Below are 12,644 nucleotides of genomic sequence, written 5' to 3' on the forward strand. Positions count from 1 at the left end.
CGCCCGCCCGCCGCCGCAGCGCGCCCCCTGCCGGCCCCCGCGGCCACTTCCGCCCCGGCGGCGGCGGAGCGGCGCCCGCGGGTGGTTTGCTCGCTTACCCCGGAGGCTTTCGCACGGAAGGGTCAGGGCCCAGCCCCACAGTCGGGCTCTCTCTGGGGCGCGCTTTTCTTCCCGAAGCCCCACTTAGCGGGCCCCGCCCGAAGGGAGGCGGGAGGGCAGCCCCACTTGGAACGGCGGCGGTGGGCGGGGTGCGAGAGCGAAACCGGCCCGAGGGAGCCGGTGCGTTGCACGGAGCAGCCCGAAACCGTGATGGGCGGACGTTCCTCGTTTGCAAAACAGCAAATGCGGCGAGCGCGGCCCCTGTTCCGACCCAAACTGAAGTCTACAGTCGTCTTGACCTCTCGGATTATTGGGGTTGTCGTTTGCGGGGTCTGTACCAGAGGACGGGGAGAGCCCGGCGTTGTCTGCGGAGGTTGTGTGTTTCGGGTTGACAGGAGTGTGAGTCGCGGTTAGGATAAACGCGTAACCCTGAGTTTCCAGCTCAGTCCTCATTTCAAACATGCCCAGAATGATTGAAGATCTTCCCAAACCCGGATTTCTACTAATGAATCAAGTCAATGTCCGTAACAAAGTACCAGATCACTCAAGTGTGAGACCGTCCCGTTGGGACACCTGCTCTGGCGCGCACGAGCTATTCTCACAGTGTGGTCACACCTGCAGTATGAAGTCGGCCGGAAAATCTATTTTGGTCAAATGGTGAATGTTTGATAGTTAAAAATCGCTATTCTCTCAATGAGAATGTCGCTATAACAGAGTGAACTTGTAGAAAGTAAAGAAAAAATGCGAACTTTCTTGGAAAGGAAATTCATTTTTCTGATCATTAAAAACGTAGTAGTTGGGCTCCTGGGTGGCTCAGTTGGTTGAGCGACTGCCTCCAGCTCAGGTCATGATCCTGGAGTCCCAGAATTGCGTCCCCCATGGGGCTCCCAGCTCAGCAGGGAGTCAGCTTCTCCCACTGATCCTCACCCGTCTCATGCTCTCTCTCTCTCTCTCTTTCTCGTTCTCTCTCTCTCTCTCAAATAAATAAATAAACAAACAATTTTTTTTTTTTTAAGTGGTAGCTAAAACGTTAAAGTTTGACCTTACAAGACTAGAACATTCATTTCTCAGTCCTGGAGACTGCTGGATGTTCTTATGGCCAACAAAGAGGAACATTTGCATTACTAAATAAGACACTTCTAACTGAGCTTCATGGAGTAACAAAGGCTACTTCTGCCAGTAATATGGTAATACTGCCACCAGTTTATTTTGTTTCTTCCTCTAACAGAAAATGATTATGGTAAAGACCTTGGTCCTTTTTAATTATTGGCCTTGATAATTTCTTGGGCAATGACCTGATTCCATGGAAACAATTTCACAGACTGCAGTTTTGTGTATTTTCAAGAAGATGCATGATATTTTCAGAAGCAGATTTAAGATGGTTGTATTCATATTTTAATGTCTAATTTCTACTATTCTGGTCCGTTCTTGCGCTATGCACAATCACTAGAGAAAAATTTGTCCTTAAAGTTTGGGTGGATCTAGAAATATGACAATGAAGCAATTTAATTACTCTCAAGAAAATAATCAAAGTTTCCATCTGTATCTTGGCTTTCCTTTCATGCACACCGATTTCAGCTTCTTCCCTGGAGTAGAATCAAAGAGAGATCTTTTCAGCAGGTAATCATCATGCAGGAAATACACTCTTAAGGCACATAAATTTATTCAGCAAGTTACAATAAACTGCTCTCTATGTAACCAACCATTGGTTATTAGTATGTTGGTAATATTGGTAATGTTCCTTGGGAAATACAAAATTAAGGCCTTATTGATTAGCCTTTGAAAGACATAATAGCTGCTGTTCCACCTTGGTTAAATATCTTGTATATGTATGTGACAAGACAATTTCACAATCTCTTTTGTATTGTATAATTTGTTATGGGGTGAAGAAAAATTATGGAAGGGGTCTAAAATCTTTCTGCTTGCAGCCAGTCATCTTTTATTATGTCTTTTAAAGTTATAACGATTTTTCTGAATATAAAACTGAAAGTGTGAACAAATTACAGTATGTTTGTGCTCAGAGCCTTTACCAAATTTGTTGTATAGTCAATGATAATTTTGTATACTTGTCTTTACTGATTTTAGATTCCAAAAATATTTCTCAAAGTCAGGTTCACTGTGAGACACAAAAATCTTCCATAAAGTGAGGAAAGTAATCCTTTATGTTGTCAAATCTAAAAATAAATTAAAGCTGATTCTTCCAACCTCGTGTGCAGATGTCATACCATATAACTTGGGAGCACAATCAGCGTTTTCATTAACCTTTTTGTACATAACAAAATATAAATCAGGAAAAGGTTTTTAGGAATGTTTTCTAAAATGAAACAATATTTAGAATCCATAGCTTAAGGTAACCCTTTCGGATTCCTTCCCTCTTTGGGAGCTCTGTACTATCACTCAATAAACCTTGCTTTGATGCCCACCAAAAAAGAAAAAAATAGAATGCATAGCTTCAGCAAATCTCAAGTATCCTTTCTCTCCCACTCCTGAAATGTTCTGTTTGGTTTTTGTTCTTTGTTTTTTGTTTTTTGTTTTAAGATTTCATTTGGGTGGCTCAGTCCGTTAAGTGTCTACCTTCAGCTCAGGTCATGATCTCAGGATCCTGGTGATGAGGGAGCAGGAGGCTGGCTGAAGACAAAGCAAAAAAAGCTGGCGCTTTGCAGCCGCCTCTCCACCCGCTTCCCTCCGTAATATGTGTAGCATTCCTCAGGCACCCTTGACTGCCATGAACGATAATAGTTGACTTGCAGAGATCACAATCCTGCAGGACAGGAATCTCCCTTGCTCTACAGATGTCCTAGAGATCTACAAACAGGGACGTTACCTTATCAACAGCACAAATTTCCAGAGGCAAATAACTCTCAGTTCCTCAAGCCCTAATGTCTCCCTGCCCACCATAAACGAAACTGGAGGAGGCTGAGGTAGAAGGGAATGTAAATGATAGCAGGATCATAACACCCCACCAAGAATCTCCCAACTATCTTGATGTTAATGGCTGGCCTAAAGACGACATTGATCACGCCACAAGGGCAAGGCCTCCCCACCCCCCCACCCCACACACCCCCCCACCCCGCACCTTGTAGGCCCTCTTTAACATATGAAAACTCTGTTGAAACCTCCCATCCCTTCACCACCACCCCCCCACCGCAAGGTATATAATCTGCCATCCCTCAAAACCCGGGGCAGCAGCTCTTCCTGCCCACGGGTCCTGTTCCCGTGCTTTAATAAACCACCATTTTGCACCAAAGATGTCTCAAGAATTCTTTCTTGGTCATCGGCTCTGGACCTCAGCCCACCGAACCTCACCTAGGTTCTAGAACTTCATCACTGGGATCAAGTCCCCCATTGTCTCCCTGCTCAGTGGGGAGCCTGCTTCTCCTTCTTGCTCTGGCCTGCCCAATCATACCCCTCATTCCCTCTCTCCTCTGTCTCAAATAAATAAGCAAAATATTTATTTACTTAGTTGCTTAAATTTTATTTATTTATTTGTTAGAGAGAGACACAGAGAGGGAACACAAGCTTGGGGAGTGGGAGAGGAAGAAGCAGGCTTCCTGCAGATCAGGGGGCCTAATGCAGGGCTCGATCCCAGGACCCTGGGACAATGATCTGAACCTAAGGCAGACACCCAATGGCTGAGCCACCCAGGCACCCTTAAATAACTCTTAAAAAAAAAAAAATAAAGATTTTATTTATTTATGAGCGAGAGAGAGCATGATCGAGGGAGAGAGAAAGTATAAACAGGGGGCGGGGGAGAAGCAGAGAGAGAAGCAGGGAGTCATGGTGAGCAGTGAGCCCTTGTGGAGCTGATCCCAGGACCCCAGGATCATGACCTGAACCAAAGGTGGACAGTTAAGTAACAGAGTCACCCAGGCACCCCTGCTGAAATGGTTATTAATCCATTGCAACTATTTCTACAAGCCTTGAAAAGGCTTCACAGATACCATTAGGTATTGTCTTATTAAAAGCATTCCCAGGGCGTCTGGGTGGCTCAGTGGGTTAAAGCCTCTGCCTTCCGCTCAGGTCATGGTCTCAGGGTCCTGGGATTGAGCCCTGCATCAGGCTCTCTGCTCAGCAGGGAGCCTACTTCCCCCTTTCTCTCTGCCTATGTGTGATCTTGTTAGGGTCCATGTTCAAAGGAGCGAGACTGATAAAAAGCGAAGGTCAAGCGAAGGTCAAGCAAAGCTTTATTTCACGCTAAGCATCCAGAATCAAACCCACGGTTTGGGACAGCCTCTTACAGAGAGGGCGACCACTCCCAGCCTTATAGACTAACTTTTATAGAGCAGAGGCCATGTGGTTGAGCCTGGCCTCACACAGGTGGCCAGTGAGAAAGTTGCGTAGTCATGCTAGGTCACACACGGGTGTGAATTACAATTCAGCCTATAGTAGCTATTTTTTTTAAAGATTTTATTTATTTATTTGACAGAGATCACACGTAGGCAGAGAAGCAGGCAGAGGGAAAGGAGGAAGCAGGCTCCCTGCTGAGCAGAGACCCCCCCCCCCCCATGCGGGGCTTGATCCCAGGAGCCTGGGATCATGACCTGAGCCGAAGGCAGAGGCTTTAACCCACTGAGCCACCCAGGAGCCCCTATAGTAGCTATTTGAACTAGCCTATCACCTTGGTCAGAATTGGCGCCCAAAAGGCGGGGCCCACATTCTTTACAGAGAGAGTGATTGGATGTCTCCACCTGGCCTGACTCATCCTTGCATTGGGGCTCTGGTTTCTCCACTTAACCTGACCCGCCCTTGTATTTGGGCTCTGTTATCGGGGACTGGTCGACCATATTTTACTGCATAAACAACAAAATGGCTGTTTAATCCGAAATGGGATCGTTCTGGCTAAGTAGGCTCTCACAATCTTTCTCTGTCAAATAAATAAATAAAATCTTAAAAAAAAAAAAAAAGCATTCTCGAAAAGTTCATTGTTTGGAGAGAACAAATGTATTTTGGGTGTCTGATTTTATCTACATGTGCTTCTTTTTAAATACTGTCTCTATACTTTTAATCATGACTCAAAGATGATTTATCATATATGTGTTGTACATGAGTGTTTTTGTCTTTGGGAAATTTTGGGGTAGCCAAGTTGACATTTTGCTGTTAATTTATCCTCCTAATATGTGAAAAATTATGAAATAGGGCTTTTTAAGATTCACAGACTAAATGGAATTAAGTAACTAAAAAATAAAATAAATATTTTATACAAAATACATAGAAACTAATGTTTAAATAAGCTGTATGCCCAACATGGGGCTCAACCTCATGACTCTGAGATCAAGAGTCACATGCTCTACCTACCCAACAAGCCCAGTGCCCCCCTACAGAGTTTATTTAGTGTTATGAATGCGGTTGCATCAGAGAATTCTATGGTAATTAGAGTTATGATATAATCTAATCTTTATTATTTTGCCCCATGCTAGTATTTATATGTTTATAAATATCTGAAGGCTCAGAAAATATTCTTTCTAAAGTTATCTGGGGCATCTGAGTGGCCCAGTTTGTTAAGCCTCTGCTGTTGACTTCCCTACTGAGAGCGAGTCTGGCCCTCCCACTCCCTCACCCCTCTCTCTGGCTTATGCTCTCTCTTGCTCATTTTCTGTCTCAAATAAATAAATAAATAAATAAATAATTTTTAAAAAATAAAGTTATTTGGATAGTATTCTTTCAATATTAACATTAACTGCATTAACATATTTATTTAATAATTTGAAAGTTTTGTTTATTACATAGAACCACTATCTTTTATAATCCTCAATAATTATTGCAGCATTTTCCCTTTTTTTTTTTTTAAAGATTTTATTTATCCATTTGAGAGAGAGAGATGAGAGAGAGTATGAGAGGGGAGAAGGTCAGAGGGAGAAGCAGGTTTCCCATGGAGATTCCAGGATCATGACCTGAGCTGAAGGCAGTGGCTTAACCAACTCAGCCACCCAGGTGTCCCCAGCATTTTACTTTTGCAATATATTTTTTAAAGGTTTTATTTATTTATTTGAGAGAGAGAGAGAGACAAAGTGAGAGAGCATGAGAGGGGAGGTCAGAGGGAGAAGCAGACTCCCCATGGAGCTGGGAGCCTGATGTAGGGCTCCCGGGATCATGACCTGAGTTGAAGGCAGTCGCTTAACCAACTGAGACACCCAGGCACCCTTACTTTTGTGATATTAAACATACAATCATATATACTTCAACCGACTATTAGCAGTTCAACAGAGAAAGCACATCGTCAAATTTAACATTTCAAGTTACCAAGTTATCTGGAATTTAGAATACCTACACTTGAAAGTAGATATTCGGATATCAACAAGAACTATGAATGACACGCTACGTTTATGTTGTTGAAGATTGATGCACTGATGGGATGCGATAGAAATCTACCCAACCGCACAGCCGTCACTCTTGGACAGGACTAAGAACACCAGCAAGGACACTGAGCGAGCATTCAGCTACTCCACTTTGCAACAGCAGTGCAATCTTAAAATGTGGAAACATGGGGCAGAGAGCACAGGTGCACAGGATTAGAGAGGTTGGCAAGCTAAATGAATTCATAGAAGCTTGACAAAAGGGGTTTTGAAAGAATTAAAAACAACAAGTACCAGTCAGGTAGTAAACTAACATTGAACCGGTGAATAACATTTATCGAGCACTTCATACCATCACCTAATTGAATCCCTACATCAGCTACATCAGGTGGATGCCGCCAGTTTTTTCGTGGGTTTTTTTTTTTTTTTTTACACTTTAGTTAATGTGAAATTTTGCTGGGCAATTCTCCATGGTGTTTCTACATGTGTTGTGACAGCTTTTATCTTGGACAAGCTTTTCAAGGATATTTGTTTGGCAAACAGTCTGAGAAAACAGAGGTAGTGTCTCCCTCTGGGGGAGAAGGCAGATTTGTTTCTTCACCAGGATAATAAAGATATCACCTTCCTCCAGGTCAGAGGTTGAACATGTATGCTATCATCACCCTACTAAGATCGGGACAGGACTGCCAGCTTAAATATTGGATACCTAGTTAAATTTGAATTTCAGATAAACAACAAGTATGCCCTATACAATAATTTTTTAAAAAATTTTATTTACTGGGGCGCCTGGGTGGCTCAGTCAGTTAGGCAGTGGCCTTTGGATCAAGTCATGATCCCAGGATCCTGGGATCGAGCCCGGCATCAGGCTCTCCGCTGAGCAGGGGGCCTGCTTCTCCCTCTCCCTCTGCCTGCTACTCTGCCTACTTGTGTTCTTTAAAAAAAAAAAGTATTTATTTATTTATTTGAGAGAGAAAATGAGTGAGCAAAAGCAGGGGGAGCAGCAGAGGGACAGAGAGAGAGGGAAAAGCATGCTCTCTGCTTAGCAGGGACCCAGAGGCGGGACTTGATCCCAGGACCCCCAAATCATGACCTGAACTGAAAGCAGCCACTTAACTGACTGAGCCACCCAGGTGCGCCTTCCCTATACAATACTTAACACTAAAAATTATTTCTTGTCTATTTGAAATTCAAACTTAACTCTATTTAATTTTTAAATTTGAGTTAAACTCAAATTTAACATCAGTATTTCTACTTGCTAAATCTGGCAACTCCATATCGGGAGTTTCCTAAGCTTGCTATCCCTTTATTGTGACACAGATCCTTTGTGTGTGAAACAGACACCTGGGCCATATTACATTGTCCTTATGAGCAAATTGATGGGAACATGAAGTTCATGCTGCCTGCTGGTCTGGGAGTAATAAAGTCCTTTGTCTCTGACCCAGGAGTCTCCTGCCTTCTCCAGCATCTCTAGAAACTATTGCAGGCTAACTAGTAAATTTTTGTTAAAGATTTTATTTATTTATTTGACAGCAATCACAAGTAGGCAGAGAGGCAGGCAGAGAGAGGAGGAAGCAGGCTCCCCGCCGAGCAGAGAGCCCAATTCGGGGCTTGATCCCAGGACCCTGGGATCATGACCTGAGCTGAAGGCAGAGGCTTTAACCCACTGAGCTATCCAGGCACCCCTAACTAGTGACTTTTTAAGTAGAGTAAAACTTCAGAGCCCATAGTTCCTACTTGAAACTAACCCCAGAGGAACACTGAGATTATTTCTAATCTTATTAGATAATATTACTATTATAAGCAATATTGTTATAAGTATCCTGGAACAAAGTTCTCTGTACAAAGGTACAAAAATATCCACCGGAAAATTTCCTGGAAGTGGAAATGCTGGGTCAAATGGTATGTACACTTAAAATGTTGAAACATATCAACAAATAGTTCTTCATAGAGGTCATACCCGTAAACCCTCACCAAGGATGCCTTAGAGTATCTGTTTCATTCCCCACTCGAGGGGACTATATTCTAAAGTTGTTTGATCTTTGGCAACTTAATAAGTAAAAAAGTGGGAATTCATTTAGTATTACTTTGTATTTCTCTTATTATGAGTCAAGCTGAACATCTTAAGCTTAAAAGTCTTGTGAATTTCCTTTTCTGTGAACTGTTTACATTTTAAGCATTTTTCTGATGAGTTGTTGATATATTCTTTTAAGTTTTTATTTTATTTTTAAGGTTTTATTTATTTATTTGAGAGAGAAACAGTGAGAGAGAGCATGAGAGAGGAGAGGGTCAGAGGGAGAAGCAGACTCCCCGTGGAGCTGGGAGCCCGATGGGGGACTTGATCCTGGGACTCTGGGATCACGACCTAAGCCAAAGGCAGCTGCTTAACCAACTGAGCCACCCAGGTGCCCCTAAGTTTTTATTTTAATCACCCAGTGCTCATCATAACAAGTACCTTTCTTAATCCCCATCACCTATTTTACCCATCTCCCCCCCCCCCACCCACCGCACCCAGTGCGCCAATAACTCCCATCTGGTAACCATCAGTTTGTTTTCTATAGTTAGGACTCTGTTTCTTGGTTTGTATCTCTCTCTTTTTTCCCTACTTCACTTGTTTGTTTTGTTTCTTAAATCCCATATGAGTGGAGAGAAAAACAACAACAACAACACAAGAAACAATAGGTGTTGGCAAATATATGGAGAAAAAGGAACCCTCTTGGTCTGTTGTTGGAAATGCAAGCTGGTGCAGCCACTCTGGAAAACAGTATGAAGGTTCCTCAGAAGGTTAAAAATTGCATTGTATTGCTATAAATTTTCCTCTTAGAACTGCTTCTGTTGCATCCCAGAGGTTTTGAAACATTGTTTTCATTTTCATTTGTTTCCGTGTACTTTTTTATTTCTTCTTTTATTTCCTGCTTGATCCATTCATTGTTTAACAGCGTGTTATTTAATCTCGTGTATTTGTGATCTTTCCAGATTTTTTTCTTGTGGTTGATTACTAGTCTCATAGCATTGTGGTCAGAAAAGATACACATATGACTTTTATCTTTTTTTAATTTGTTGAGGCATGGTTTGTGGCCTAATATGTGATCTGATCTATTCAGGAGAACGTTCCATGTGCACCTGAAAATAATATGTATTCTGTTTTAGGATGGAATTTTCTTAATACATCTGTTTAAAACATCTGTTCCAGTGTGTCATTCAAAGCCATTGTTCCCGTGTTAATTTTCAGTTTGGATAATCTGTCCATTGCTGTAAGATGGGTGGTAAAGTCCCCTACTACTGAATTATTTTTGATTAGTTCCTTATGTTTGTTAACTTTTATTGTATTTTGGTGCTTCCAAGTTGGGTGCATAAATATTTATAATTGTTATATCTTCTTATTGGAGTTTTCCCTTCATTATTGTATAGTGTCCTTCTTCGTCTCTTATCATAGTTTTTGTTTTATTTATTTGTTTATTATTATTATTATTTTAAAAGATTTTATTTATTTGACAGAGAGAGACACAGCGAGAGAGAGAGAGAGAGAGAGAGAGAGAGAGAACACAAGCAGGGAGAGTGGGGAAGGGAGAAACAAGCTTTCCACCAAGTGGAGAGCCCAGTGTGGGGTTCTATCCCAGGACCCTGAGATCTTGACCCAAGTCAAAGGCAGATGCTTAACAACTGGGCCACCCAGGCACCCCTATTTTTATTTTTAAAGTAGGCTTTATGCCCCATGTGGAGCCACAGAGGGCTTGAACTCACAACTATGAGATCAAGACCTGAGCTGATATCAAGAGTTGGGACACTTCACTGACTGAGCCACCCAGGCACCCATTTAGTCTTCGTTTTAAAGTCTATTTCATCCAAAAAAAATATTGCTACTCCAGCTTTCTTTTGACATCCACTTGCATGAAAAATATTTATCCATCCCCTCACTTTGAATCTGCAGGTATCTTTAGGTCTAAAATGATCTCTTGCAGGTAGCATAGAGATGGATCTTTTTTTTTCTTTTCCATTCTGTCATCCCATGTCTCTTGATCCAAGTATTTAGTCCATTTATACTCAAAGTAATGATTGATAGATAAGTATTTATTACCTTTTTTTTTTTTTATTTGACAGAGAGAGACCACAAGTAGGCAGAGAGGCAGGCAGAGAGAGAGAGGAGGAAGCAGGCTCCCTGCTGAGCAGAGAGCCCGATGCGGGACTCGATCCCAGGACCCTGAGATCATGACCTGAGCCGAAGGCAGCGGCCTAACCCACTGAGCCACCCAGGTGCCCCTTTATTACCTTTTTATTACTGGTTGTGGTTGCTTTTGAAGATTTTCTCTGATCTCTTCTTGTCTCTCTTTCATGGTTTGTTGGTTTTCTTTAGTGATAAATTTGGATTTCTTTCTCTTTATTCTTTGCATATGGTCACTTAAGTTTAAACCCATTCTTTACTCCTCTTCTCCCCACATCTTAGGTGTATGGTGTCATATATTATATCCTTTTATATTGTGAGTTCCCTGAATGATTTTTTACAGAAATTCATATTTACCGCTTTTGTGTTTTTACCTTCCTTCCTATCATTTTTTGGTCTTTCCTTTTCACTCAGAGTCCCCTTTAATATTTCTGGCAGGGCTGGTATAATTCATGAACTCCTTTAGTGTTTGTTTGTATGGGAAACCCTTTATCTATCCATTTATTCTGAATGATAACTTTGTTAGAGTATTGTTGGCTGCAGATTTTTCTTATTCAGCACTTCGAATATATCATGCCACTCCTTTCTGGCTTGGAAAGTTTCCACTGAAAAATCTGCTAATATTCTTACATGGTTTTCGTTCATGTAACTGTCTTTTGTCTTGTTGCTTTTACGATTTTTTCTTTATCACTATATTTGCCATTTTAATTACAATGTGTTTTGGCATGGATCTGTTTTTGTCGATTTTGTTAGGGATTCTCTGTGCATCCTGAATCTGGATATCTGTTTCCTGCCCTAGATTAGGGAAATTTTCAGCCATTATTTCTTCAGATAAATTCTGTGCTCCCTTTTCTCTTCTTCTTCTGGGTCTCCTATAATATGAATGTTTTTACATTTGATGGAATCACTAAATTCCCTAAGTCTATTCCCATTTTACATAATTCTTTTTTCTGTCTTTTGTTCAGCTTGATTATTTTCCATTACACTGTCTTCTCGGTCATTAATTCATTCCTCTTTTTCTTCCAGACTGCAGTTCATTCCATCAAGTGTGTATCTCATTTTGTTTATTGAGCCCCTTATCTCCACTATGTTATTCCTTATCTCTGTGTTAACAGTCTCACTGATGTCCTCCACTCTTTTCTCAAGTCCAGGGATCAAGCATGTCACTTGTATCTGTTTTGGTTAGATCTCCTGCCATGGTCTTGTTTTATTCTTTCATCTGGGACAAATTACTCAGTCTTCTCATTTTGTCTAAGTCTTCGTGCCTGGTTCTCTGTGTTAGGAAAGTCAGCTATGTCTCCTGTCCTTAAGGTTAATTGCTTTATGAAGAAGAGGTCCCGTAGTGCCCTGCTATGTAATGTCCTCTGTTCCTCAGGGCCTGGCGCTTCTGGGAGCATCTCCAAAGTGTGCTGTGTAGGCTCTGCTGTTGTGTCCTGGCTGCTTTCTCTTTCAGGCCGGTCATCTGCCGAGGCTCTCTTTGCCTGTGGTGGGCAGTATTTTGTCCTTGGCCGAAATGTTTCATGTTTTGCACTAGGTGTGCTTGTGAAATGAGACTTATTGCCACGGCCACCAGAACCAAGGCACTGCAAAACTCCCTGGTTGGGAGACACAGTGTTGGCAGGGGTTTGGGCTGGTCCTCTGAGGAAAGCGGCCACTGTAATGGGCCTGGGAAGGGTGGTTCCACCAGAGCATGGGGGGAGGCGGGGGGGGGGGGAGGGGTTGGTATAAGCAAGTTAAGTAGTGAGTGTTGGCTCTGTGCCTTGTGTTTATAATGAGGGCTGGGGAGGGAAATGGCTCCTGACAGTTTCTTTGTTCCTGGAGGGGTTTCTCATGAATGCTGCCTCTTTGGGGCATTCTTTGAGAAGAGCAACTAACCTCCCCACTGTGTGCCCCATGCGATCTTCAGATTGCTGTTTCCATACTGTAGGTCTGTTGGCTGTTTGCCCTGCCTTCTCTCTAAAAGTAGCCCCAATGTCCTCTAAGTTCTCCCACAGTCAAGCAGGCTGACCTTTAAAACTCCAGGCTCTAAGGCTCTCTTGCTTTCCAAGCCAATTGCTGCAGGGATTCATTTTCCCCACGGGCTCCCTGTGTGC

This window comes from Mustela putorius, unplaced genomic scaffold, assembly GCF_011764305.1.
Source record: "Mustela putorius furo isolate JIRA1106 unplaced genomic scaffold, ASM1176430v1.1 tig00000929_pilon_pilon_pilon, whole genome shotgun sequence".
NCBI lineage: Eukaryota > Metazoa > Chordata > Mammalia > Carnivora > Mustelidae > Mustela > Mustela putorius.